The sequence below is a fragment of the Hyperoodon ampullatus genome (assembly GCF_949752795.1).
Source record: "Hyperoodon ampullatus genome assembly, chromosome: 5".
Classification (NCBI taxonomy): domain Eukaryota; kingdom Metazoa; phylum Chordata; class Mammalia; order Artiodactyla; family Ziphiidae; genus Hyperoodon; species Hyperoodon ampullatus.
The window spans coordinates 69,543,962-69,551,167 of record NC_136918.1 but is presented as its reverse complement, the minus strand read 5'-3'; the positions used below and the strand labels follow the sequence as shown (position 1 = coordinate 69,551,167).

Genomic DNA, 7,206 nt, shown 5'->3' with positions numbered 1-7,206 from the left:
TAGCAGTGATGAAGAAGAGTCCCCTTGCCAACATGACTTTAAATAAAAAAGCTGTTAAGAGGTAACAATTCAGGGCTTTCCTGGTGGCGCAGTGGTTGAGAGTCCACCTGCCGGTGCAGGGGACATGGGTTCGTGCCCCAGTCCGGGAAGGTCCCACGTGCCGCGGAGTGGCTGGGCCCGTGAGCCATGGCCGCTGAGCCTGCACGTCCGGAGCCTGTGCTCCGCAACGGGAGAGGCCACAGCAGTGAGAGGCCCACGTACCGCAAAAAAAAAAAAAAAAAAGAGGTAACAATTCAGATTAAGAAATTCATCATAATTTTTGTAGATTATTTCTTTAAATAACATTGAAGCCACCACCCAAGAATATTACACAAAGAAATCTAACACATTTTTATCTCCCCTAACAAATTTGTATTTCCCCTTTAGTTTGCTGTGATTTATGTGAGTGAAAATTTCGCCTGTTTCCTTCTTAGAGGTTTTGTATATACTGTTGTAAATTACAGTGCTTAAAGCAAGATCCACGCAACTCTTTCTCAGTCAGTTAGTGGATGGTGCATTTGGACTGACAATCATGTCACTCTGCTGGCTAATTAGGAGAATAACTATTTCCTCTGTGAGCTTTCAAGGAGTTGAAGCCTGATACTGTGTCCCAAAATACTGGTTTTGACTGCTACTGTCTAAATCTGAAAATTGAGAATTTTTCCTTAGTGCATACCTTCTATTATGACAAACAGAAAAAATTTACACCCCCAACTTACAAATGGAAGCTGAGATGTTATAGAACCTAAAATGTTTTAAATATGATGGTTTAGAATGCTTAATAGCAGCATTCCGTCAGAGCCAAACCCTCAAAGCAAATCCAAAAAAACAACAACAAAAAAACCCTGTAGATTTAGGTGGCAGAACCCTACAAGTAAGTAGATTCGAACTAAATGTGAACTAATTTATACATATAAATGTATATATAGAATTCACCTTATTTGACCCCCTTAAATCCTGACTTTATACTCTTGTCCTAGATCAACTAATTTTATGGTGTATTAAGAAAACAAGTGAATTCCACTGGAAAAAATCCTCAGTAGAATTCTGTTCTTTTGGCTTTCTGAAGTGCATATTTTGGTATTGTTAGTGGACACAATCTATCTGATTTCAGTTATGCTTATGGTCACCCGTAGTACAAATAGATATAATAATAGATGCAAAGTAGTCTAAGCAAATTATAATATTTTAGTACCGCTATGTTATGTGGTATTCTGATCAATGTAACAAATTAATAACATAATAGTGCTTATAAAACACTGTGGTGCTATAAATTACAAGTGTGGCACTTATTATCAACCAACACAGTATATATACGTTGCAATAGTTATTAGTCTAATTCCATTAATTCAGATCTTAATCGAGTCATAACCAATTGAAAACGGATGACACTGATGTGATAACCACAGATACTGACATTGCTAGGTGATTTATTGTTATGAAAAAATATATAATATGAACGCTTGCCCTAGTAACTGTTTCCTCTGTAAGCTTTCAAGGAGTTGAAGCCTGATAATGTGTTCTAAAATACTGGCTTTAAGTGCTCAAAGAAACTTTAATACTTCAGAACCCCTCATTTACATTGATGTCAATTGATATTTCTAATGGTGTCGCTCTTTTTTTTTTTCATTAAATTAGTTCTAAACATCTTTTAAAAGATTTTTAAAATATTTAGGTAACTATAGGTACTGAAGGTTATATTGTAATTCTTTTGAAAATATTTTTTCATTTAGACATTCACTAAGTCAAACTGACCTTGCACATAGCCTGTGATATACAGTAACCTTTTCCATTTCAGTACCTGAGAATTGTTTAAAAAAAAGCACAACCCTCCAATCATAGCTGTTTTAATTAGCATCTTTTTAAATGTGTCATTCTAACTAGAATATAAACTTTAAGGTTGTAGAGGATTTAGTTAGTATCCACAATGCCTAGCATGTAGTAGATACACAATTTCTTAATTATTTTACAACTGAATGAATGGACGAATGAATGACCAGTTTACCCTTCCTTCTTTTAAATCCATGCTTAAATAACTTAACTTGAGCTTGCAGTTGATTCCAAATAACATCATTGAAAGTATAACCCAACTTTGTTATGTCTTTTCGCTAAGATGGGACCTCACTCATTAGACTGTTTCTCTAAAGAGTTACAACCATTCAAAAAGAAATCAGTGAATTTCAAAATACTATCAATATTTGCTAGTATGGATTTATCAAGTCTTTACCTGAACTCACTGAATTTTCTGTGCATCCAAAAAACGTAGGAAAATTATTACCACAAATGTTGAAGAAAAATTCTACTGGTAAAACAACCTATATGACACTAATTTTGAAGGATAAAAGGTGTGTTTCATTAAATGGGTTTCCTTTGCCTGTATTTTGTGGGTGAAAGTAAATTACTAGCCAGATTCTTTGTTGCTGTTGTTTGCTTCCAGAATTTTTTTCTTATAGGTTGTCTAAATACTTGAATGCTATCAAATTAAACATCCCTGAAAATGATTAATGTATAATCTACATTTATTTTATTTCATATAATTAGTCTAGCTGCAAATTGAAACCTGAGATACATCTGTACGTGTATGTGTGTATATTTCTGCATCTGAAAGAATAATAATCCTTTATTTTTAACCTATAAGCCACTAGAAATTCAGTCTATTACATCATTTATACAATTCATCTCTTAATTTCTCAGCATGCTGGTATGTAGCACAGGGTTGAAAGCATTGTTAAAATGTAGATAAATGTTATCTGCCCAGCTCTCTCTATCCATTCTCTGTCATCTCAAAAAAGCTATTGTATTAGCATAGCAAGATCTGTGCCTTGCAAATACATTCTGACTATTGTGCAGTCCTTTTCTCTGAGTGTTCTTAAATCAATATCATAATTATGTTTGCCAGTATTGTATTCAAGATAAAAGTCAGGCTACTCACCAAAACTTGTCCAGAGTAACCATTTTGCCTTCCACTCTTGAAGCAGTGATACCCCATTTAGAGTGCCCTTCATGGTCCTTACACAGCTCAGTTGATTGTCTACCTATTGAATATCACTATACATTTGCATGGACCCTCTTTTTTGAACCATTTACTCTCCAACTCTTTCCATTTTAGTTGAATTATATAAAGGTTACATTATTTCATAAAAGTTAGCAATATTTAAAGTTTGGGTTTATAGTTTCCTTCTTTAAAAATAAGCATTTTTTCTAACTGTATTATATTTTAGAAAAATTAAGTCTTTCAGTTCTGTTTTTATTCTTTGTCCTAATAAATGCTTGACTTTGACTTTCTCTTTTTCTCTGTATGTGTTTGAAAATGTTCTGACTATATATAATTAAAAATTCTTTCAACTTTTCTCCTTTTGATTTCTTTCTGTATTATTGAATGCTTTAGCATAACTGCTTAGGTTTTCTGTATTCTATTTTATGTTTAATATAGTATGCATTTAAGTGTTCTAATTATGTTTTAAATTCACTTATAAGCACTATTGTCTTTCTTTGCATTTTGACTTCTCTCTAATATGAATTTCTCATTTGTGGCATAAGTATAGTGGTTTTTAAATTCTTTTCCCCCTTGTGTTTATTCAGAACAGCCCTACCCATTGGTTAGTTTTCTGCCTCAAATATTGTTGTTTCCAAAAGCGTTAGGCAACCTATTATAAATTATTCATGGAAATGGTGGACAGTGACAATACGAACATAATATTAGGTGATTCAAGTGAAGACTTAGAAGAATCCTCAAGTCTCCTTTGTTTAAGTTGAAATCCATCAACCCTTTTGCCACATCTGCTTGACAAGAAGTAAGAGATTAGCCTTAATTTCATCTTTTCTGTTATTGTTAATCCTTTGGCAAAGCTGGGGGTAAAAAGTACTAGTAACTGAAAAAAAAAAAAGGAGGTGCCAGGCAATGTTCTAAGTACTTTACCTGTTTTAACTCTCTTAATCCTCATGAATTCTGAGGTCTGTGCTGTTATTATCCCTGTACTGTAGGGAAGATAGGAAAATAAGGCATAATAACTTGCTCTATAGCTAATAAGTAGTGAAGGCAGTATACAGACCCAGGAGTATGACTCCAGTACACATTCCCCCTCTTTAAATAGCCTGGATAAATCACAACCCTACGATCAGTGTTCAAATATAATATGATTTAAATCCCTCTTCCTCTGTCCTTTGCCTTCCTCTCTGGATCTCACCCTCTAGCTCTTATGTACTTGTTTACTGTTTTTTGTGTGTACTCAGATAGATCTGTACCCATTTTATGTTGCCTCACTTGTGTTTCTGGGACCTCAGAAGGTGAGATACTCGTCAGAGACACAGTTTGTCGAGGTGTCCTTGTCCTTTTCCCATAATCTCTATCTGCTTTTCTCCCCAGTGACTGGCTGGTCTGTGTAAGACACTCACTTGTCAAGTCCACACCATCCTTCAGAGCCTGGACCAGAGCCAAATCTACCCTTTCTTAGAGGTCCTGGCTCTCCCATGCTTCGAGGTCCCTAGCATAAAGCACACTTGGCACCACGTCTTACCACACCCAGAGAGAGAACTGTTCTAATCCCTCTTTCCCTCCACTGTGGCTCCTTGCCTAAGACCAGAGAAGAAAATGAATGTTTGGGGTTCTGAGGCATCCTTTATTCCTTCTGGACACCCTTTATAAGAAGGTTAGAATGAAGTTAAAAGGGTAAATTTAACAGGCGCAGGGGTATCACTTAGGAGTCAGTGTTTATTTGGCAGGTTAGGTAGAAATAAGGATTGTCCTTTCTTGCCCTCTCCTGAATTGGCTACGCATTATAATACGCAGTATGATTTCCTTCTTAGGTTTAAACATTTGAAAGTTTACCCCCTTCCCCTCTTTGTCTTTCTTTATTAGATAGTTCCATTCCAAGATTTTAAATACCCTTTTAGGAAATTTGTGTTCCCATGTATCAGATTTAATAATTCTGCATCTGTCATATTGTAGTATTTTTAATGTATCTGTATAGCCCTTTAACACATTAGCTCTAATGTTAGAGAGCTGCTTTCTTTAAGAGGAGAATTAATCTGCTTAGCTAGGATGCATTGCCTTATTCCATATTTTTTCCTCAAGTTCTTATTTAGTCAAAAATTACTCAAGAACAAAGACTCAGTTATTTAGCCTAGCCATCTGTCTTATTTCCGTCAGCAGTGATTTGTCCTTTATAGTCCCCTTGATTCCATGTCTGCAAGAACTTGATTGTTAAATATTTTTAACCTTTCTTTTGTATATAGTTTTATCTGTGCCATATTATAGCATCAGCTATTTATTCCTCAGTTTTGTGCTTCCAGTAAATGTGTGCTAATTCATTTTTAACTTTTTAACAATGCAAAGGATCCTTCCTAATAGCTCACTAATAATGTTTGTGCTTCATATGTACTCAGCTGTACTCTATGTGGACTTGGAAGCTGATTTAGATCACATTTTACTTATTTTCAGTAAGGTGTTCTTGTATATGAATGCAGATACACGGATATCTATTTAACGATTTTTAGACCTCCAGTGACTGACCATCATGCATTTGCTTACCATTTTAAATATTTTCTGTGTTCTACACACACACAAATTTCAAGACCAACTCAAAGCTACAGCTTTCTTTTCAATCAGCTATTTGCAATATAAATTAAACATTAGAAAGCTGACATACATATTGAATGCCCACAGGATTGTGCAATCCTGGAAGTAACCTAGGGGACCCACTGCAATATATGGAGTCAATTGTACTCTAGTGGAAATAGCCCTATCCTTTTGTACCTGAAGTAAGAGAATGAAGTTCAGAGTCCCAGCCCTGCCATTTACTGGCTCTGTGACTAAGTCCCTTAACTTCACTGTGACTCTAAAGTGAGAAAGATGATAAAATCTATCTAGAATTGTTATAAATAGAAATGCATAAAGTATTTAAAAATCATTTCACAACTACACAGTAGTGTATAAATATAAATTTTTATTATTCAGAATTGCAATACAAGGAGTATCTTCCTTTTATCATGCATTCCTTTGATAGCTTTTATCAATTTAAAAAATATACTGACCATCTGGTGCATGCTGGGTACTGTTTAAGCCATATGAAGAGAGCAGGGAAAAAGGAAACGGAGGCCCCTGCATTCAAAGAGCTTACATTGTGGGGCTTCCCTGGTGGCGTAGTGGTTGAGAGTCTGCCTGCCAATGCAGGGGACACGAGTTCGAGCCCTGGTCTGGGAAGATCCCACGTGCCACGGAGCGACTGGACCCGTGAGCCACAACTACTGAGCCTGCGCGTCTGGAGCCTATGCTCCGCAACGAGAGGCCACAACAGTGAGAGGCCTGCACACCGCGATGAAGAGTGGACCCCACTCGCCGCAACTAGAGAAAGCCCTCGCACAGAAATGAAGACCCAACACAGCCAAAGATAATAAATAAATAAATAAAATGTGACACCTTTAAAAAAAAAAGAGCTTACATTGTAGAGGGGGAAGACAGAAAATAAATATGAGAGCAGTGAAATACAGTAAATTCAAATGGGGTAATGTTTTCTCATCCTTTGTATGATCTTAAGTGGTCGCTTTAAACCCAGTTTTCCAATCTGTTAATAAGGTTGATAATAATCTATCTACCATCTAAGGAGGTGGTTGTGATACACTAGATATGAAACCATTTTATAGACTTTATAAAATATTAGTCATTGCTCTTTTATTATTAATTTTTAAAATACTTTAGCACTTCTCAGTGATCCGTAGGTGAAAAAGGAAATCACAGTGGAAAATATAAGACCACATATCAAGATTTATGGGCTAAAGATGATTTGTTAGGACTAGCTTATTTGAACTCACCCTCCTTCTGAGAATAGATAGAAAATCTGGTCAAAATATTAAAACATATGTTTGAAGGCATGAGAGAGTTACTAAGGTGGTGGGGAAGTATGGGTCCCAGTTCAAAGAAAATAAGGTGAGCTCAACAGTTGGAGCCAGTTTTCCCCTGGAGATGATTCCAGTAGTGGCATCTATCTGCCAATTCTTAAAAAGGTCACTGAAAGGCTAAGAATCTGGGCAGAGCTTTTGAGAGCCTCATGGAGCTACAGGGACAAAAATCTAGAGTTCAAGGCCAGTCAAGGAAGGGAAGACCTGATAAAAGCCACCGGGCTTTTGGTTGGGATCTTAATAGGTTATTCCCTGAAAGTAAGGATGAAC

General features: G+C 36.1%; 1 protein-coding gene across 4 annotated transcripts in view; it reads left to right on the top strand.

Annotated features, from left to right (window-relative positions):
* Positions 1–7,206, top strand: part of RSRC1 (arginine and serine rich coiled-coil 1) — a 441,446-nt gene that overhangs the window by 373,162 nt on the left and 61,078 nt on the right. The gene's annotated exons all lie outside the window — the stretch shown is intronic.